This window comes from Ambystoma mexicanum, chromosome 4q (assembly GCF_040938575.1).
Source record: "Ambystoma mexicanum isolate Mex_15411 chromosome 4q, UKY_AmexF1_1, whole genome shotgun sequence".
Taxonomy (NCBI): domain Eukaryota; kingdom Metazoa; phylum Chordata; class Amphibia; order Caudata; family Ambystomatidae; genus Ambystoma; species Ambystoma mexicanum.
This window is the reverse complement of record NC_090928.1, coordinates 872,955,402-872,977,790: the sequence shown is the minus strand read 5'-3', so window position 1 is coordinate 872,977,790 and position 22,389 is coordinate 872,955,402. Positions and strand designations below refer to the sequence as shown.

Here is a 22,389-nt window from a genome sequence, read left to right as displayed (position 1 = left end):
TACTTTTCAGAATGTGATGCTGGACCATTTCTGCTTTTAAACAGTGTGTCATTTCCCAACAAGCTTTAAATGTTGCGAGGTCAAAAATAGGGTATATACTTAGAATGGGCCATGATGGCGTTATGAGGCTGGCTTGCAAAAAGTAGTAAAGTCGTAGTCACTGCACTTTCCTTTAGTCAGGGGCAAAAGCTGAGTTCGATTACTGTGGCACATAGGAGTGCAATCGTCGCGTCTCCATGAACCACGATCCGGGGCCGTAGGAATGGGGCGGCCCCGCCCGAGAGCCACAGCACGGCCCGAGGCATGTACGAGCCGCCTTGGGGCCAGGCCAGGCTGGCCGGCCGGCGTAGAACCATGACTCGGGCCACCTGTCCGTTCCTTGGGAAGAGGTGACTCGGCCTGGGGGATACCCATGCTGAGCAAAGCAGCCTGCAAGCGAGACCAGGCGGCCTGGAAGAGAACAGGACCCTCGGCTCTGTGCGCGCGACACCCTGGGGGGAGAAGGTGGTATGGCCAGTGCAGAGCAGTTGGGTCGCCCCACGGCCAGAGTGGGCGGGCAGTGAAAAGCCATCTGCATCACCGGCGCGGGCGCCAGAGTTGGGCTGCATATAGCACCGTCAAGTGGCCTGTCATGTCTCTACCCTCCCCGGGCCAGATAGGGGGTAAAGTGAAGAACAAATTTACCTTGGAGGAGAGCAGCGCGGCGGGCATTCGTCTACAGGGGCGGGCCCATTTAAATGAACTGCACCCACAGAGGAAAAGTGACTGCCACTGCCATAATCCTAGTCTGTAACCTACACCGTGACACCTCCGGTTCTGGGTGTATAACAAATAACCAAAACAAGGAACAAGTTACTTACCTGTAACTGTTGTTCTCCAGCATGGGTCTGGCATGGATTCACATGCTCATGAATATTCCCCGTCGTCAGGCTGGGAATCCTCGGTAAAGAAAAAAACCAGTATCAGTTTCGTTTCTGATCTGTCTTTCGTAGTAATAACCAATCACTGGTCTCTGCGTCATACTGACCACAGCCAATGACTGCCCTCTACCTAAGCACCGCCTCTGGCAGCCATCTTCAGATTTGGAAGCACGTGAAGTGGCAGTATGACCAAGTGAAGAGCCGCAGAGGGGTAGGCGGGAGGGTTCGCATGTGAATCCATGCCAGACCCATGCTGGAGAACAACAGTTACAGGTAAGTAACTTGTTCCTTCTCCAGCATGGGGTCTGGCATGGATTCACATGCTCATGAATAAAGAATACATAGCAGTACACACATGCACAACCACGGGAGGTGGCAAAGGCTCAACATTAAGCATTACATCAAACTCAACATTAAGCATCTTACCTCCTCACCAGGCTCACCTCAGGCGAACAGGTTGCGCAGCACTGCTTGGCCGACCCTGGACTCCTCCCTGGAATCCCGGTCGACGCAGTAGAATTTCGTGAAGGTGTGCGTCGACCTCCACGTAGCAGCCCTGCATATGTCCAGCAGGGGCACACCAGAAAGGAACGCCGTGGTAGCTGCGATCGCACTGGTGGAATGGGCTCTCCGACGGCCAGGCAGCGGTCGGTTTGCCAACCGATGACAGTACATGATACAGCCGGAGAGCCATCTGGAAATGGAAGCCTTCGAGAGAGCCTTCCCCTGATTGACAGGTCCAAAGTTCACAAAGAGTTGTGACGTCTTCCGAAAACACTTCGTGCGGTCCACGTAGAACTTCAGCGCTCTAGCCACATCCAGCGAGTGCAAAGTCCTCTCAGCCGGCGACAAAGGCGACGGGAAGAACACAGGCAACACCAAGGGTTCGTTGAGATGGAAGTCCGACGGTACCTTGGGCATGAAGGAGGGGTGCGTCCTGAGCACTACCCTCGTGTCGTGAAAAGTCAAGTACGGGGCCTTGCAGGAAAGGGCCTGGATCTCTCCCACCCGTCGTGCGGAGGTGATGGCCACAAGAAACGCTGTTTTCCACGACAGAAACTTCAATGGGGCCGAGTGCAGAGGCTCGAAAGGAGGTCCCATGAGCTTGGTCAGCACCACGTTGAGCTCCCACGCCGGGGCCGGAGCCTTCACCGGCGGGAACGATCTGAACAGTCCCTTCATGAACTCTTTCACCAGACGATGAGACCACAAGGACGTCCGGCCCGTGGTTCTGGTGTATCGGGAGATCGCAGCAAGATGAATCTTGATGGACGCGTGTGCCAGTCCAGCTTTGGCCAGCGTCAGCAGGTACGGCAGTACCTGGGGAGCCGTAATCCGTAGAGGGTTAATCTTCTGTGCGTGGCACCAGACAGAGAACCTCTTCCATTTGTGTCCGTAGCATTTAAGAGTCGAGGACGCCCTGGCCTTTGCAAGAACCTCTCTGCAGTCGGCCGGTATGTCGTATCCTCCAAACTCTAGCGCTGCAGGAGCCAGGCCTGCAAGTTCAGCGATTTCGGGTCGTGGTGGAGGATGGCGCCTCCTTCCCTGGCGAGTAGATCCGCGTCCACCGGCAGCTTGATTGGCGGGGACGCTGACAAGTCCAGAAGGTCCGGGAACCATATCTGCCTCGGCCACGCAGGTGCGACGAGGATCATCCTGCACCGTGACCTCTTGAGCTGGTTGACGAGCCGGATTAGCAGTGGCAAAGGAGGGAACGCGTAGAGGAACAGGCCCTCCCAGGGGAACGAGAAAGCATCGCCCATGCTCCTCGCCTGGGGAAACCTGCTGGCGAACCTTCAGCACTTGGAGTTCGTCGCCGTCGCGAACAGGTCGATCTGGGGTGTGCCCCACCGTCGGAAGAGGCGATCCACTAGATCCTGCCGTAGTTCCCACTCATGGCACGAGCGCAGCTCCCTGCTGAGTGAGTCGGCGATGGTGTTTTTTATCCCTGCCAGATGAAACGGCACCAGAAACATCCTTTGGGCGACGGCCCAATGCCACAGGTCCTGCGCCTCCTTGGACAGTGCTGGGGACCTGGTTCCGCCCTGTTTCCTGATATAAAACATGGTGGTGGTGTTGTCGGTGAAGATCCTCACCACCTTGCCCTTGAGGGACGGAAGGAAGGACTTGAGGGCCCAGAACACTGCACGGAGCTCCAGGACGTTGATATGGAGGGACTTCTCCGTCGGGAGCCAAAGGCCTCTCGCGTGCAGATTTTCGGTGTGCGCTCCCCACCCTTCCAGGGAGGCATCCGTGGTCACTGTCTCCTGGTGGTCTGGGGTCTGGAAGTCCATGCCCGCCGTCAGATGCGCGCGGATGCCCCACCACCGGACCGCTCGGCGGAAACTCTCGTCGAGTGTGATCCTCTCCTCGAAGCCGCCCGTCGTTTGGATCCAGCGCGCGTCCAGGAACTCCTGCAACGGGCGCATCCGGAGCCTGCACAAGGGAATGAGGTAGATGCAAGAAGACATCATTCCGAGGAGGGACTTGATGGACCTCACCTTGGCCGCGTCGGAAACCAACATCCGCTGTACCTTGCCCAGGATGGACCTGGTCCTTTCCTCCGACGGGGAGGCCAGAAGGGACACTGTGTCGAGCTTCGCTCCCAGAAACAGTGCGTTTTGCGCGGGTACCAGGTGGGACTTGGCGTAGTTCACGGAGAATCCCAGGTCCGTGAGAAGTTGGACGGTCCTTGCCGTGTGATCCACGGCGCGCTCCCTCGTCTTGGCTCGGATGAGCCAGTCGTCCAGGTAGGGGTAGACGTGGATCCCCTCGCGGCGCAGCTGCGCCGCCACCGGTGCAAGGCACTTGGTGAATACCCTGGGTGCCGACCGTAGTCCGAAGGGGAGGGCTTTGAACTGGTAGTGACGCCCTTGGACCACAAACCTGAGGAATTTTCGGTGCCCCTTTAGGATGGGAATATGGAAGTAGGCATCCTCCAAATCCAACGACGACAGGAAGTCTCCTCCCTCCAGCTGACCCAGGACGTGCTGGAGGGTGACCATCCGGAACTTTTGCGCCTTGATGAACTTGTTCAGACGTCGCAGGTCCAGGATGGGGCGCCATCCCCCCGTCTTCTTCTTCACGAGGAAGTATCTCGAGTAAACTCCGGAGCCCCGAAGCCTCTTTGGGACGAGTTCGATGGTGCCCTTCCTGAGCATCGCTTTTACCTCCAGGAGAAGTTGAGGGACGTGAAGTTCTTTCCTGGCCACGGGGGGGACGCGCGGGCACCTTCTCTGGAACTCGAGCGCATGGCCCCGGGCCAAGGCGTCCAGCGCCCAACGGTCGGTGGAGATGGACTCCCACACGCTGACGAAGCTCGCCAGCCGGCCTACCACCGGGGTGCTTCGGTGGGGGCCCGACCCCACGGCCAGTTCAATCCTGCTTGGACGAGGCTTTGCCGCCTTGACCTCCTTGGCGACGACGGCGGGGTCCGCCAGACTTGCCTCGTCCTCTGTAGGCCTCCTGAGCCGACGAGCGGGCCGCTTGACGGTAGGTGGAGAAACCGCCGCCGGAACCTTTGGAGGCGCCCTTGCCTCCGCTGCTCCGAAAGGGCGTCCGTCGTTGTTGCAGAACTCCCAGGGCCCGGGCCGTCTCAGTGTCCGCCTTAATGGCCTGAAGGGAATCGTCCACTGTTTTGCCAAACAGGTTGTTCCCATCGAAGGGCATGTCCAGGACTCTGGTCTGAACGTCTTGACGGAAGTCCGTAGCCTTGAGCCATCCACGCCGCCTAAGGCAAACGCCGTTGCCCAACTGGCGGAACCCAGTGTCGGCGATGTCCGTCGCAACGGTAATGGCGTGGTCCGAAGCCACCTCACCTTCCTGCAGGATCTCCAGGGCCTCTGTCCTCTTGTCGTCGGCAGGAAGTCCAGCAGGGGAGCCAGTTTGTACCAGAGCTCCCTGTCGTAGCGGGCCACGATAGCCAAGGCGTTGGCCGCTTTAATCGTCGTCGCTGCCGACGAGATGACTCTGCGTCCCATAGCGTCCAATTTCTTTCCCTCACCGTCCGGTGGGGAAGTCGATGTGGAGGCCGCACCCCCCCCGCTTTCTTCCTGGCCGCCGCGGAGACGACGGAGTCCGGGGTAGGCTGCGCCCGGAGGCACAGGGGGGCCGTGTCCGGGACCCGGTACTTCTTCTCGTACCGGTCTCTTCTAGCTGGCGTCGTGGAAGGGTTCTTGAGGAGGGTGAGGCCCTCATCCCAAATGTCGTCCAATAGAGGCACTGAGAGGACAGTCTTCCTCTTGGCCTCGCGCCGCTGATAAAGGAAACCTTCCTTCTTCTTCTCCTCAGGGCAGAGTTGAAAAAGCTCGGATGCCCTGGTGATCATGGAGTGGAACGATCCAATCTCGTCGGGCGGAGAAGCCCTGGTGGGAGGCGACGACGGTACATCCTCGTCGTATACCTCGTCGTCCGTACCCGTCGCTGCCGTGTCAGTCCCCGTATCATCCCCTCGGGTGGACGGGGAGGAGGGCTGGAAGGGGCGCGACGGCTGAAAAGGAGGCGGAGGGTGGATCCTTCTTTTCTTGGTAGGGGGAACACCAGAAGGTCCTGGTTCTGGGTCCCCCGACGGGAGAGGTTCCGTCGGCAACGGTAGTCTCGTCCTTATCTCTGAGCATAAGGACTGTATAGCCAACAAAATGGCCGCCGAGTTGTCTCGCGGCGCTGGCAGAGGGGAATCCGACGGGCGATCAGGGGCCCCGTCGGTACCCTCGACGATGTCGTCGTCACCTGCGTCGGGATCCATCCCGACGGGTCGGTCTTCTTCCACGCCGAGGCCGTGGCTTAAGACTTCGACCAGCTCCTCCTCCGAGGTTGAGGCCGAATCTACGACGACGCCCTGCCCCCCCTTTTTCTTCCCCACGGGGGATTTCACGGGGGTCCTATCGATGGGCACAAAAGATGACTCCCTCCGAGGTGGCAGGGAGACTCTGAGCCCCGAGGTCGCCACCACTGGTGTAGCCTGCACAGGCTGAGCCAGGGCCGCCGCGACAGTTTCGATAGAGGGCTTGGCCGGATGGATTAAGGCCTTCACCACCTTAGGTGCGCTCACCGCCTTATCCTTGAGGGGGGGGGACACCACCTCGCTCCCCCTCCGATGGGGCCTTCGAGCTCGACCGGGGCCTCTCCAGGAGCTTCGCCGGGTGCTCGGCCTTCCTCTTACCCGACCTAGAGCGTTGGCTCGTGGTTGATGGTGCCGGGGAGGGTGCGCCCTGCCTGGCGCCCGTAGAGCCCGACCGTTCGGCGCTCCCGGTGCCAGCGGACTCGCGGTGCTTGGCCTTATGTTGGACCCCCGTCGCCGGGGCGTCCTCAAAGGTCTTAGAAGACCGCTCAGATTTCTTCTTCTTCTTCTCGCCGGACGGGCTCTTCCCTTCTAGCCAGTTGGCGAGACGTTGATGGCGGTCCTTCATGGTCCGCTCCGACATGTTGCCGCAAAACGCACAGTCCTTCTCCACGTGCGTCTTGTCCTCATGTAGGCAGTAGAGACAAAAGGAGTGTTCGTCCTCCTTGAAGACGTTCTGCAGCTGGCATCCAGGGCAGACCCTGAACAGCTTTCCGGGCGTCGAGCTTCCCTTCTCCTGGGCCATGACCGGGCCTGAGAAACTTCTGGAGTCCTCCAAAAGCGTAGCTCGACGAATCTTCACCCTTGAGGGGCGCAGACGAATCCGACACGGGTCCCCGTTGATCGGATAGAGAGTCGGTGGAGCTTGAGGCTCTTTTGACCGAAAAAACGAAGTTTTTGAGAAAAAAACGTGAGAAAAATAGCACTAACGCTCGAGAGCAATAGCACGAGGATCCCAACACATGAACGTGCGGTAAAAATCTGAAGATGGCTGCCAGAGGCGGTGCTTAGGTAGAGGGCAGTCATTGGCTGTGGTCAGTATGACGCAAAGACCAGTGATTGGTTATTACTACGAAAGACAGATCAGAAACGAAACTGATACTGGTTTTTTTCTTTACCGAGGATTCCCAGCCTGACGACGGGGAATATTCATGAGCATGTGAATCCATGCCAGACCCCATGCTGGAGAAATAAAAATATGAACACTGCCTTGGAGGTAAATGGGCTGCTGTAGCCCTGAAGATATTAAAGGCACCGCAACGGAGGAAAAACGGGGCACATATTCCAAATATGCCCAGCACATTACACGTGGCAGCCCCCCCTCAGCAGAGAGGGGGTTGCAGTAAGTCCTGACGCATGCCACCGAGTGTTGAGGGGGGGGGGGATGGGAGGCACTGTACGTTGACAAAGACAGTTGTTTATAGACTAAGACGGTTGTTAAAAGACTTCGAATATTTGTTCAAGGCAGACTGCAGCTGGGAGTTCTAATGGTTAAAGAAGGGATTGGGAGAGGTCGATGAGAGCCAGGGGAAGGTGTGACTAGGTGCCTGCCCAAGGTTCATTAGGTTTATGGGCAGGACAAAGACTGATATGCAAATGGATTTCCCATCTGTGAAAGGTACAGTGAGCAAAAAGTAATGGCTGAGGACTATCAAAGCGCGCAGCCATCAAAGCGGGAAAAACGCAGAACAGATTATCATGCCATGTTCTTTCTGGAGAAGGGCGCCTGCTACTTTTTTTGAAGAAATGTTGCAAGAATTTGGGATTGGGCACCCTGAGTTACCTGGGGGAACCCAGACATGGACTCCCTGCTAACTGTGCTCAGAGAGGCACATCTCCACCTCACTGATGAGGCCCAACAAGGCTGAAACACGTGTATGGGGTTGCTGTTGGTACTCTTGTTCAGAAGGGAATTGCCATAGCATTTTGGTGCTGGACTGCTCATGTGGACGGGATAAAGACTGATATGCAAATAGTTATTTCCCATCTGTCAAAGGTACAGTGAGCAAAAAGTGATGGCTGCGGACTCAAAGTGGGAAAAAACCACAGAACAGGTTATCATGCCATGTTCTTTCTGGAGAGGGGCGCCTGCTACCTCTTTTGAAAAAATCATTAGGTTTGGGGGTTACCCAGAAGTGTCATCCATTAACCTCATCAATATAGGGCGCAATCGATGAGTGGGGAAATGTAAAGTCCCCACAAGGGATACATATATTCCCCCGATATACTGCGCCAATGTTTCCATCAGGAACTCAGGTTTGTGGCCCACCTGCTGTTTGTAGTAATATCTTCATGTTGCAGGTTGCTCGTTAGCCCTTCCTCTCCAGCTAGCCTGGGCAAGTGGGGGTGGTTCCAGTGTGGTCCAACCCTGCCCACGGAAAAGTAATGTGTGCAGTTGCCCAAGCCAGGGGCCAGAAAATCTAGGGCTACACTTAGGTGGGAAACTCAAATACTCTGCATGAAATAGTCTGGTTGAGAGTCTCTTTAGCAGACAGAGAACTCATTCTGAGCATACAGTGCCTTCCTCAGTTGTCTCTGAGATGCTCGAGGTTTGGAGGGCACCGATTCCCATGATGCAGGGCCTTTGTTAATTGGCTCTTCCTCTGATGCATAAGAAGACTTCGTTTTAAAATATTTTTTTAAGGTGTTTGATTTACATGTTTGTGGCGATAGCTGCAAGTTTTCTCCCCCCAATTATATTTAGCAAAGTCAAGTAGAAAGGGAGAGTAATCAAGTGCTATTTGTGTATTTTCTCTATCAACATTACAGAAGTGTTCTCCATATCAATTTAGAAAGTGGTCTATAACCTTTGGGTTCATACAGAGTGCATTCCTTTCGTGCAAGATTTCCAAATCGTGGGAATACAATTCTTCTCTTTAATCTACTAGGGATCCACAGCTCATTTTGAGGATGTCTTGGTCACTGTTCCTCGTAGGAATTCTCAAATTTCCAGATCTGAGGGATAAGATTGCGTGACACAAACATAATATAATATCCTAATCTGCAACCCACCTAGACCAAGTTGGGTGGGCCGGCCCCCAGGTTTTGTCCATTTGATATATGTAATTCTCTCAGGTTCATTTCCCTGAGCCAGATTAAACCTCTTTCCTCTGATGAATTCACAGAGACTGCTACTTCCCTCCAGCACTTTCTTTGTTTTATTCATACATGCTACATTGAAATCTACACAAATAATTATCTCGGGGTCCTTCATACTAATATAACAATCATCAATTAAATCAGTGACACAAAACACATTTCTCGGCACATATAGCAGCTTAGTTCCAATACAGATTGGAAACTACCCCTAAATTATGCCCAGGAAATCTCTTTGAATCCCATCTTACTTTAATCATTTGGACGTGAGGATTCGGATTCCAAACTTCAATAACTTTTAGCCCTATCCTGTAAGCCCGCTGAGGGCCTCCCTCTTTCACGCTTAACAGCCTTGTTCAAGTGCGTACTGTAGCCATCTAAAGTCGGGCTGCTGCCTAGCCTTGTTTCTTGTAAGAACAAAATGTCAAAGGCCTAGAATTTAAATTCCTCCTTCCTAAAAAGGTGAACAAACCATGCGTGTTCCGGGATACAATTACTATACCGTCTGTACTGGTTGCATCGCTATTTTACTTTCTATTGTTCACCACCATGGCCTCTACCATCCAGGACCATGAACACTCATGATGGACGTTTGTCTTATCTAGCGGCTTCATAATAACCTTCCTTTCTAACGCATAATTCTCCCCAACAGGCAATCTAAGTGGGCATATCCTGGCTACCAAGGCACTCTCCACTACATCATCCCCCGGGCATTCAATATTATTCCTGCAGATAGAGACCCTGTATTTAAAAGTACGGCCGCTTAACTTATCTCCTTTCTCCTCTCTACTAGTCAGTAAGCAAGGTGTTACCTCCATCAATAGTTGCTTAACTAGATTACAGTCCAAGTGAAGTAATACCCGGTCTAGTTGTATATCACTTAAAAATTGAACGTGCTTTATATCACATGAGCCCAGTTTAGGAATAAAGTGGAGCAATCTTAGCACGTTATTTTGTTTCAGGACTAAACTATCCTACACAAATGTCAATCTTTCCAAAAAAAGACATCTCTTTAGAACGGCGGGCTGCGTTCGTTTGGGTTAGAAAGCTTTTTTTACGGGCTTAAAGCAGGGGATTTCCCTCTACTTTCCTCCTTGCTCCTCTTGTACTATAAATCAACTGCTGCCTTTTTTGTTCTAAGGTTAAAAATCTCAGTGCGGAGTAACCATAGGAAGAAGGCACCAGTTTGCCACAACCTTTTTTCCTCATTTCTGTTCCCAACATTTGCAGGGCTTTGAGCCTTCCAATAAAGTTCTTGGTCATATTTTTCCTGCGTATCATTCTCCCCATTGTCTTCGACTGAATATACAAATAGATTCATAAGATCGTCATGCAAGTTTATCCATTCCTTTCTGCAATTTTCATCCATAATACAATTAGGACCATCACCTATTGGCAGCACTTGTTCGTTACAATGAGGAACTTTAGTCTCATCCTTATTTCTGTTCTTTTCTGGTGTAATCAAAGGAATATCTATTTTCCTCAGAAATTTCCTAGAATCATTAGACTTAGGTGTTTTCCCTTGGTGCATATATTTTTGATTTTTTTGTTTGCTCTTTGTTTCCTTGCTACTTTCTTTTCTGATTAAAAATGGAGAACTCTTTAGGAGGTTCCTCGACTGCTTCCCTTCCCATGGTTTCTTGGTCCTACCCTTCTTCCACAACCTCTGGTCGGAGCTCCGATGTTGTTCTACTGGTAATCTCCACGAATTCTTCAATGATAGGAAGTTTAGGCACAGTATACAGCACACACTCCACCAGAGATTTTCCCACTTGGTTATTAAGTCACATATTGATGGAACAACCTCCTCTATTCTAGGCTCCACCACTCTTGTCCTTGGTTCACCCAGGGCACTTGCTGGGTCCTGTGAGATTAGACACACCCATTAATCCCACTTGCAGGGACTCCTTTGTCAGTTTTGTAGTTCCCACAGGAGGTCCAATTCCTTCCCTAGAAATTCTAGGACACGTTTCTGGAAGTAGTTATTTGCATCAGACCGGCGTTCTTGGTTGGATTGTAAGGCCGTAATATAACATTCAATGTAGATCATCTTCGATTGCAGCATTGCTAACAATGTGGCGTGATCGTTTAAATTGTCGTTATAGGATTCATATAGTTTTAAAAAGGGACTAAAGCAATTGTTAATGCTGACATGATATTAAAATAATCCTGATTGCCAGACATGTGGTTTCCCCCAGATCTCCCAATTCTCCTGTTCATGTTCAAAAGCCCAATGGGAGTTCCGGGGGTTGAACCATCAGACGAGGAGGAATCATTTGAACTGGCAGTAATCTAGCTTGCTCAAATGTTGGATTCGGCTCAGTAGGTCCATTCTTTGAAATGTTACTATGCAAAACGTCTTCTTCTGCCAGTTGGGCTTCAGAACTATCTGGACCTCGAGGCACACTCAGATTAAATCATCACTGGCAATCACTCTCGATTTCACCTATGTCTTTTCCTGCTCCATCATGTGGGTAATACAAGCAATATATCGAGTTAGCAGGATAGCCAGGTTAGACTCAAGAGTTTTTGTGATCCGAAAAGGGGGTCCAGGTAGCCACTTCAACTGGTCCAGAAGGGATCCTTAGAGGAGTGGTATAGCATGACACTGCCTGCTGAATATGTAATTGAGCCATCAGCGCCTCTCCCTCCAGCAACTCCTATCCGTTACTTCTAAAGCGTTTCCGTCCCCCCTCCCTGGTTGTTCTCGATTGAGGGAATTGCTTGTGCAAAGTAGGCTGTAATTTTACTTATTTTGGGTGTTGATGTTTGAGTCACATTTCCCAGCGTCGCACCCTTAGCTACATCAGCCATATTACTAGGCAAATCAATGGGGGCAACAGCCGCAGGTGTCAACTGCTCTGGGATAGAGTTGGAAACGGTGTCTCCAAAATGCTCAACCAACCGCCCCATGTAGTGTCCAATTCAAATTCCACTTGAGCCTATACTACTTGTATTGGTAGCTGCAGTGTCTAAATATTATGTTCTGTCGAGGTCAAGGCCAAAGAGTCCCCATAACTCTTCTCTCGTGGTTTGGTTGATAAACAGTCCTTGCTCTTCCTGAAGTTGGATCTGCAACCTAGTCTGCAAAGGGTCCATCTTTCCCATAGTGTTCCAAAGTGTTTCCAAGTGAACAGTAATATGGCACCATTTGACTTCTTCTGCCGCCTGAATACTGCACGACTCAACTCTACACTGAATTCTCTCACCAGCGCTTTGTGCCCGGTGCAGTCTTTAAACAGTTCTCATTTGAATTAAAGGGCCACACAGTCCAAAGGATAGAAATGAGTCACAGCCTCTAGCAGCTCTCCTCTCTCTGCTCACTGACACACCAAGAGGAAGAGAAGACTTCTGTTCTCAGCATGCAACAAATGCATCAAGGGGTATGCCTCTCAGATTAAGGCATAGGGTACTGTGGTGAATCGCAGTGCCACAATCCACACAAGAGACTTACATAGGACTGCATGGCGGCTTTAATGACGCTACCCGCTGTAGTGGGACTGCTGCAGGAGTGGCGTAGCTTACAATGCGTGGAGGAGCAGACCCACCATTTGGCGTGCCTGTGCTGGAACACAGGGAGCCGGGATTGCAGCGCTCTCCGCTCTGAGGGTTGAAGTTGATGAGAGAATACGGCATAGAGACACTGCAGGACCTCACAGGAAAGGCCCTAGTCTTCTCCTTCGACAGTCCCAGATGTTTGGAAGACTATAGAGCCCATGGGAGGAACTGGTTTCAAATCCCCATAGAGGAACATGAGGAAATGTAAGGATCTACTTAAATTACTGAAATAAAAACATGAGTCCCAAGGACCGGACAAATATTATTTAAAAGGAGCCCAGGATAAAAGAAGAATAAATAAAGTGAAAATAAAATTGAAGTAATAGAAGCCCAACTGGCCAAAAGAAAGAGCCTAACACAGGAGGACCCGAGTGGAAACACTTTGCTAGACAATCCTGTGAGAAGGGCTTTCCTACACTTAGCCATCTACAAGATGAGGAGGAGTCTGGCTATACAACAGAGTCAGCTCATTCTGAACTTGTCTCAGTCAGAGACAGGTTTCCTGTACTGTTCTCCAGACGTTGGTGAATGGAAGAGGAGCTGTATAGTAAAGGAGGAGATGCTGTCTGGGTGAAGAAGCCTGGACTACCCTGGAGCACTGCCTGCCTGGAAGCTGCCTGAAGATCCCGGGTAAAACGGATTGACCCAGGGGGAAGAAGGAGAGTATCCCTGCAGCCCACCTAAGCTTAAAGGGGGGGAGTGATGACCTGCCTGTGAAGAGGCTGAGCAAACTGACTGAACCAGGGGGAAGAAGGAGAGAACCCCTGGAGCCCACCTAAGCTTAAGCGGTGGTAGAGCTGACCTATCTGAGAAGAGGCTAGGCAACCCTTCCATAACACCCTGGTTAGAGAGACCAAGGCAGAAACACGTCCCCTGAAAAGAAGAGGGGCAAAAGCAAAGTCTGCTGAAGAGGAGAGGAGAAAGCAGAGAGAAACCGAAAAGGGACACCAAGTAAGGGGAATACTGCACAGAGGGGGTAAGAAGGAGGAACTGAAAAGCCAAACTGGAGGCTGGGGCAACATACTAAGCAACCAAAAGATAGCGAGAGATTGTGGGATGGATGACTCAACCAAGAGATTAGGATAAAGAACTAAAGCAGAGGACCCAGCTGATCGCTCGCCTAACAGGTCCTGCATTTGGAAGGCAACTACATGTCCCAGTTTGAGTTTTTGCATAAGCAGCCCTGTTGCTTGTCTACCCAATGACGCCTGAGAGAGGGCCGCCCTCCTGAATTGATGGACTGTATTGATGGACGTTGTTACTTTAAGGAAGAACTTTAACTTAAAGATTTTACCCCGGCCCCAACAACACTTTTCCACGTAAGGACTTTACGTTATTTTCCTCATTTCACCATTTGATTTATCCATTCTGAGAACTCACTATTTTTAGGAGCATGTGATTCAGGAAACCGTTTGAAGATTAGTTGCGACAGGCAAATTTACTTTAGGGTTTTTAGTACTTTGGGCACCTTTTTGACTCCACTGGTGATGTGTACCTTCCGTTTGCGTTATTTACACAGGGATCGACTTTTAAGTTACTTACATTTGAACACTTTGCTTTATTCTTTAAGCTCTGTTTTGATTACACCTCCTTAAAAGTATTTGCTTTAAGAAGGCCCAAAGTCTAAGACACTTCTGTTCACCATGTCATCACATTTGTTACACATGGTGTTAGAAGTGGGATTCTCAAAGCCCCCACACAGCCTGCCCACAAAAGATTAGCTCCCATTAGCAGACCTTTAAGACTGTGCAATCTAAAGTCTGTCTGGAAGCAAGGCTACCACCAAGCCCACCAACCCATCTAGGGCTCGGTTTGCAACCAAAGAGTCCAGAAGCGTTCTTTACACGTACAACCAATGGAGAAGGAAACAGTTACATACTGCTTAGTACCCAAGACTATTGGATCCTTGGCAGAGACCGGCTCTTCATCTCCACCGACCTGGAAGAGACTATACTATCCAACCACTGTGAACTCCTTACTCTTCCAAATGGTCCCTGGAAGAGGAAAGGGATTAGTATAGTGTTGGGACTCATAACGCCCACTAAGCACACTAACTTGAGCCTACTGGCCTTGAATTCTTCTCCTCATCCAGTAAGGATCCAGAGTGGGGAAGTCCAGAGTTATCTCAACTATGATCCCTGCTGCATTGACTCCTCTCCTGTGTACTGTCAGGGGTCAGAAATGTGAGGCGGACAACTTTTGGATGATTTCTCAAAATATGCCATTTTATAAATGTCATCAAACACCTCATTATGCCTACCCTGACAAGGATTACCCTGCCTATCAAAACTAAAGAAAACACTCTAACAAAGCAAAACTTCTGGCAAGGTAAAAGAAACACGGCTTCTTGGTAGCACTTTTCAAGTCTCTCTTTATAGCTTTATGAATCACAGTTTATATCTTCGTCAGGATGACTTCTCAGCACCACTACTTCCACCTGGATACCACTCATACCAGGTTAACCTCTGTACGGATTTACCAATGTGGGTTTACTTACTTCCCCATGGCGTTCCACATTCAACTGGGCTTCTGAAGTTTCAAATCTTTTGAAAACCATAAGGTTTATCATGGCTTCAACAATCTTCAATTTTGTGTTTTTTTTGTAACATTCCATAAAAGAGAATATTCACATCAATGTTCCTCAACACAATCATATAGGCATGGCACTCTGTTACATAAACAACCAAAATTGACCTTAAGCATGTAATCATACTTTTCCACCTAATAACTTTGGCAATGTGAGTTTCTCCCATTTTTAAGGAGCATTTACAATCAGCAGGCTTCACCTTTTTACAACCTTGCCTTCGCCTCTTTGCTTTCTGCCCACCAAAGCATCCTCACTGTGTGCCTGTTGTTAGTCTCTTTTGGCTGAAGAAAATGCTTGCACAACGCTTGGCTTGGGCAATGCTTGTTCCCTCAAACTCACAATTCAATGTTCAGTAACTTAACATCAGTGCTACTTCAACTTTAACAGCTTCGTATATTGACTCTTTGGTTAACCTTTACCTCAGAGTTCCTTTTAAGCACACGCGACCAGTCTTTCATCTGTTTTCTGAGGTTTAAAGATTCAATTAACTTGGCTCAGAGTGTTTTACTCTTACACGAGTGCTATGGAAGAAGTTTACTCACACGTAAGTGTTACTTTTGTAACTTCCCATTGACAATCAACGTTCAGTTTATTACTGCTTACACTCTGACGCGAGTGATTCTGCTTGGCTACAATTGCCTGCCTTTGTTTGTGCAAGGGTTCAGAACACTCAGTAACACTCACCAGCTTCTGTCTTTCACCCTTTGCATGCTGCAGTACTTGAACTGCTTCTGGCTTTGTTTGGACACACACCTTTACTCTGTGAAGGTGTCCTCATCCCCGCCATGCAGTCATGGGGCTCCTTTCGCACCTTGGACTCTCGGCTGTACGACAACTCTCAGCCACAGTCTCCGGCACGCTTCTTATCTGCAATCAGGTTCACGTGGGGGAAAAGCAGACTTCCTTCACTACTCCTGCTGCGCAACCTCTGCACTTCAGATTTAGGGGCAACTGGACCCTCTCAGGATAGGCAGATGGAATCTGCTTGGTCAAAGTCCCGGGGTCGATTCTTTCCACCAACTTCTGCTTGGATTGCCAACAACCTGCTCTTGCTCTGCTGCTGCTACTGTGCGACTATTCCAGCTCCAACTCCATCTAATGGCCTGCACCTGAGGGGGCCTTTTAAGCCTCTCTGCTTCCCTCAGGTGTGGGTAATTATGCTTAACAAGCGGACTACTCCTGCAATATTGCTCTTGGGCCCTCTTCCTCGTCCCAGTACTTAGGGGATTCTAGGACTTGTAGTCCCAACTAACAGAATTAGGTTTTCTTGTGAGCTTTTTATTTTTAAATGTGGATTTGTTTCTCTTAAATGCATTTAAGGAAATGTTACAAGAATATATTTGAAAAGGTGAAGGCAGTTCATAAAAGCCACTATTTATGGGTTTCCTGTCACTGTACCTCAGGAAGTAATGGGGACTTTTGACCTTGGAAGTCTCAAACCGTCTTGCCTTCCTTTGGATATTTAAATATGTTACACCAGCTTTACCCACATGAACAGGTTTAATGTGTGGTTCAAACACATCGAAAAAAAAATAAGTCATTACACATCTTGGTACATTTAAAAGGTCCTTCCCTTTTAGGGATACATACTGTCCCTCATCCCACCTGATCTCCTCACCACCCTGAGCCTGGTCTCTTCCCAGGTGATCCTTCAGCCGTACACCACCCCCAAATTCAGGATCAGGAAGCCTCTGCTTTTCCTTGGCCACCTGGGAGGAGACTTTATGCAAGGTTTTAGTGAGGGATCCACAGGATTCATCACAGTACCTCTCAAAAGGAACCAGACCCATAGAGGATAACCAGAAAAGAAATCAAAGGAAATACCTTACACCCCTTTTCCACCATGATATAAGTTCTTGCAGTAACCCACCTACCCTGCTAAACAAGACCCTTGATTCAGGCCTCAGAGCAGAGAAGGGATCTATCGCCCTGGAAGAGAGATCATCCAGTGAATCAACTGAAGCCATTGAATGGAAGATGACAGAGTGTCCTATTGTACCAGTGTCAACCGCACCAATGGAATATCTAGATTATTTACAACCACAGTCTCAAACATTTGGTGAAGGAGAACTGCAAGAAATCAAAAGACCAGTCCTGTGTCTCCCTGTAGAAAAAGAGGACATGCTACCTCTGTGCATCCCGAAATCTTTCTCTCACCAGAAGAGGTTTTACCGGCGAACTCGAGACCAACAGTGAACCCACTAAAAAGAGCCTCGAAATAATCATCAAGTGGGGAAGAGTTGAAAACCAGTCTATAAAGGAGTATTCCCCAATTTCCATCTTTTGGGACTTGTCAATGAAGTTGGGAAAGGAAGACCCAGAGAGAAGAAGGAAGTTAGAGGACTAAAAGCTAAGATGGCCCCGATCTACAGAAATCAAACACCAAAGGAAAAATCAAGGAAGGGGCCAAAAGGAAATGATGGGGGTATGTGGTGAATCGCAGCGCCGGGATCCACACACAAGACTTCCCCAGGACTGCCTGGCAGCAGTCGGGACGCTCCCCCCTGGAGCAGGACGGCAGCAGCAGTGGCACAGCTCATGACGCATGGAGGCACAGATAGGCATCCACCCCTTGACATGCCTTTGCTGGAACACTGGGAGCTGGGGCGACAGCATGCTCCACCCTGAGGGAAGGAAGTTGATGAGAGAAGATGGAAGAGAGACACCACAGGACCTCATAAGAAAGACCCTAGTGTTCTTCTGCAGCACCGAGATCAGACCTGGATATTTGGAACACTATAGGACATTTAGAAGGACACTATTTAGAATCCCCATAGAGGAAACTGGGGAAATGTAAGAATGTACTTAAATTAATTAAAACCTGAGCCCCAAGGACCAGACAAATATTTAAAAGGAGCCAGGATAAAAGAAGAATAAATAAAAAAAGTGAAAAAAATTGAAGTAATAGAAGCCAAACTGGAAATAGAAAGAGAGCCTAACACGGGACGACCACAGTGGAAACACCCTGCTAGCCAATCCGGAGCAGGGCTTTCCTCCAATCAGCAGCTTACAGGATGAGGAGTCTGGCTATACAGCAGAGCCAGCTCATTCTGAACTTGTCTCAGTCAGAGAGAGGTTCCCTGTATTTCACTCCAGACACTGGTGAATGGAAGAGGAGCTGTATCCTGAACAACTAGATGCTTGTAGGGTGAAGGAGCCTGGACTACTCTGGTCGCTGCCTGCCTGGAAGCTACCTGAAGAGTCTGGAAGAAACAAATTAACCCAGGAGGAAGAAGGAGTGTACCCCTGCAGCCCACCTAAACCTAAAAGGTGGGCGAGCTGACCTGTCTGGGAAGAGGCTAAGGCAACCCTTCCATATGACCTTAGTAAAGAGACCAGGACAGAAGCAAGTCCCCTAAAGAGAAGAGGGGCAAAATCGAAGTACCCTGAAGAAGAGAGGGGCAAAGCAAAGAGAATGAGAAAAGTGCCACCAGGTAAGACAATACCACATGGAGGAGGTACGAGAGAGATGCACTCAGAAGCCCAACTGGAGGTTGGAGCAACATACTAAGCAACCAAAAGATAGCGACAGATTGTGAGAGGGATGAATCAACCAAGAGATTAAGATGAAGAACCAAAGCACAGGAACCATCTGATCCCTTGCCCAAGAGGTCCTGCATTTGGAAGGCAACTACAGGTCCCACTTTGAGTTTTCGTATAAGTAGCCCTGCTGCTTGTCTACCCGAGGAGGCCGGGGAGAAAGTCTCTCTGAATTGATGGACAGTGTTACTTTAGGGAAAAATTTAAGTTAGAGATTGTATCCCCACCACAACACGTTTCCACCCTAATTCAACATTTGATGAATCCATTCTGAGAACTCACTATTTTGAGGAACCTATGATTCAGGTGAGCTTTTGAGGATTAGTTGTGACGAGCAAATTTCCGTTAGGGTTTTTAGTACTTGGGGCACCTTTTTGACTCCATAGGTGAATTGCACATCACTTTTGCATTATTCACACAGGAATGGGCTTTTAAGTCACTTACATTTGAACATTTTGCTTTATTCTTTAAACCCTGTTTTGATTACACCTGCTTAATAAAATATTTTCTTTAATAAGACCTGAAGTCAGTGAGACGTCTGTTCCCCATGTCGTCACACTCTTCACAGTATTTCTATAACCAGCATAGTGTTATTTTGTTAATATGTGCACAAAACGGTCCATGAAAAGATGTCGTTCCGTCGGTAAAAACTACTATTAGGCATACTCGACCACTCTTTGAGGCAGCTCTCAAGCTTTAAAGATGGATGTGTAATTGTATTTCCGTAGAAGAAAAGGATAGAGTTCACGCCCCTCGTGGGGAATCACAATAAGGCACACGCAACCATTCTTTAATTTAGTTTTCCCACAGTAAAGATTGTAACACTTATATTGTTAAAGTTAAATGTTCGCAATGGTCGTATCAGTGTTCATGGGCATAATTATAGGGAGGGACGGGGGGTTTTGTCCCCCGCAGTTATGTGTCATGCCTTTTTGTGCCCTCCATCTTTTGGCAGGCGGGCCGCATTACATTGTTACCACCGGGTGAGCTGAATTCAATTTTATTTTGCAATTAGTGAGCCATACAGTTCACAGGGCAATCTCAATGACTGTACAATATCAACCCACACTGTGTGCAAATGCACAGCCAGCCCGTTTGGGGGAGTTCGGCTATACTGTTGATTGTGAGGCCTCACATTGGTTTCATGTCACATAACCAGTACCTGCACTGCTTAAGTTTGTGCAATTTCTGGAAAGTACCTAAGGAAAAAGTCAGTTTAAAAACTCAATTGGTTAAGCGAAAAATATACCTAATTGGGACAAAACTTAATACAAATTACAGATCTATTTTTTCTTTTAAGAAGAAAGTTAAATCGGTGGAACCAGTGGTCGAAGTGTACAAAAAGAAGTAGTGGAGCTATGTTCCCTATTGGCCTGCACCGCACCCCGCAAACCCCATCGCAAAACCCCCTCCCATGCACAATATAAACCCCAAATGCATGCACCTGCAGTTTAATGCACTGTTCAGTGCACTGCTCTGAAAGTGCAAGTTTCAACTACTTCATACACTTTTATTTTAAAACGAAACCATTCCGGAACGGTTTTTTAAAATAAAAGTATAGGAACGGTAAAACTTCATTAAAAGTAGAGGAGCACTGCTCCCGACCACTTCGACCACTGGGTGGAACGTGTTCTTACTTAACACAGTGTTTACAGTAAAATGAAAGTGACTCCAATTTACTTTTAAGTTCTGGCTGTTAGGTGGCACTTTATCGCCTCCTATGGCATTGGAGTAAAGATAAGGGATATGGGATGTCAGGATTGACACAGCTTGTGGATGTTTGGCTTTTTATCAACTCATTGCCGGCCAGGGCCATGGTAATCACTATGGCAAATCCAACCCACCACATGCCCCTCCCTGCCCAAAACACTCCTACCTGGCATCTTTTTCAGCTATATCCATCACCCATTTATATCATCCTTTGTGCAGTATAGGGCCCAAAGTGTTGTTTTTAAGCAGTTTTCTGGCCGTTAATGGTTTAGTGGCAGCTGTAAATGAGCTCAATGAAGTAAAAACATCTTAACTAAATGTGCCCGCAGCCACTTGATTCATAGGCTATATGTGTGTCCTTGCACCTGTTCCTTGCACTTCCGCCCTGCGACCAGCAAGCACTAGCAAAGGCATCTGTGTTGGTGCGTTTAGGTACGTTAAATGTTAAAGGTATTTGTACCGCGCACCGTCACCAACGGAATTGGTCCCCAGGCGCTCAGGCGGATCTGTAAATGATAAAGGTGGGATGGGTTAGTAAGGTGAAGGAGGGAGTAGGATAGTGAGAGGAGTGGTGTTCTGTTGGCAGCTTCAGCTCAGTATACACCGGGTGCTGAGCTTTGGTGCGGGTATCGGATCGGAGTCAGTCCCCGTGTGCTGTTGTTCCGGCTTATGTGTTGTTGCAGTGTTGTGAAGTGCATGCCGCTTGTTGTGCGAGAGATGGTTGTGTGAGTTTTTTGAGTGAGATAAGTATGCAGAGTTTGAGCTTATATTGGTTAGTGGGTTACCTGACCTTTACCATGCTAACATTCACAGTTCTGTCTGAGTGTGGCACTTGTTGGCCCTTACATTCCCATCTAGATGTGGCGCGGGCCAATGTTTAGGACTTCATCCAGGTGTGGTCATGCCAACATTCACACTTTTATCTAGATGCAGCGCAGGCTAGAGTTTAGAGATCCGTCCAGGTGTGGGTCTGCTAACATTCACAACTCCAGGTGTGGCACACGCTAGCATTCACGTTTTTCCTAGGCGCGGGCATGTTGTCCTTCAATCAATCCTATCCAGATGTGACGCAGGCCAGCGTCTATCTAGGTGCGTCTGCCGGTCTGGATATGTTCGTCCGGTACGTACGAGTGGGAGAGTCACTTGAGGGCTTTCGTCAGGGTCTCGGTGTGTGGTCAGTCTCTGCAGCCTTCCTTTGTGGCTATTTCCATGATGTCTTATGCTCTGTTGAATGGTTGGTTCTTTGGTTTGAGTGTTTGTCCAATTTGAGAGTGGCCGAAGTTGGAGTTATTTCCATCATTGTTTTAATGTCTGTTTTAATGTAATGTATTAGAAAGGCATTTGCCAGTCACTGACATCGTATGATCGCGTCATCATCATACCATTTACCAGCTGTGGCCAGGTTGTACCACAATAGCAGTGCCTGGAAAAGGCCTGCGCCGTGCCTACACAACAGCAAAAACTGTTGGCGTTGCAGTTACTTGTTTTGGTTACTGTCACCCTAAAACGATGTTGCAAATTAAACAGACGATATGGTAACGTCTGCTTCCGTAAAGAGGAAAGTAGCATTGTAAACGTGATTATTAATTTAAAAAAAGGCATGCACTGTTTATTATAGTAATACATATATATATTTTTTTATAGCTTTCTAAATTATAAATGCACAACCGTTTACTTCACAACAGGATAGCAGCAACGTGTTTAGGACAAATCCAGCCAGTATTGGGCCAACAAATTACCTGTCTATCTTTGCATGGGAGATTTCCAAACCATAAACCATTGCCCGGATTACTTACCAGTAATATTCATTGCTTCTAGTCCTACTCTTCCTCATCCCAGTACTTACCTTTGAGTATGTTCCTACACCCAGGAACTCTTTTTCAGGCTGGCCTCCAGCAGCGTAGTTTGAAGCGGACAAGGGATGTGAGGTGTCACGTGGAAGGGGCTGCCAGGGATAGGTGAGGTGATGGGAGACAGGCAGCAGCACAGTGAGAAGGCAACAAGAGGGGGCGGGTGAGGTGCCGTGTGGAAGGGGTGAACAGGTTAATATGAGGAGATAGGAGACTTGTCCAGGGGGATGTGAGGTGCATCACGTGGGAGGGGTGACCGGAGGTAGATAGGTAGGTGAGGTGATGGAA

The 22,389-nt window shown here is 49.1% G+C and overlaps 1 protein-coding gene across 1 annotated transcript in view; it reads right to left on the bottom strand.

The window, feature by feature from the left end:
• Nucleotides 1-22,389, bottom strand: part of SRBD1 (S1 RNA binding domain 1) — a 1,352,005-nt gene that overhangs the window by 882,784 nt on the left and 446,832 nt on the right. The window lies entirely within an intron of this gene.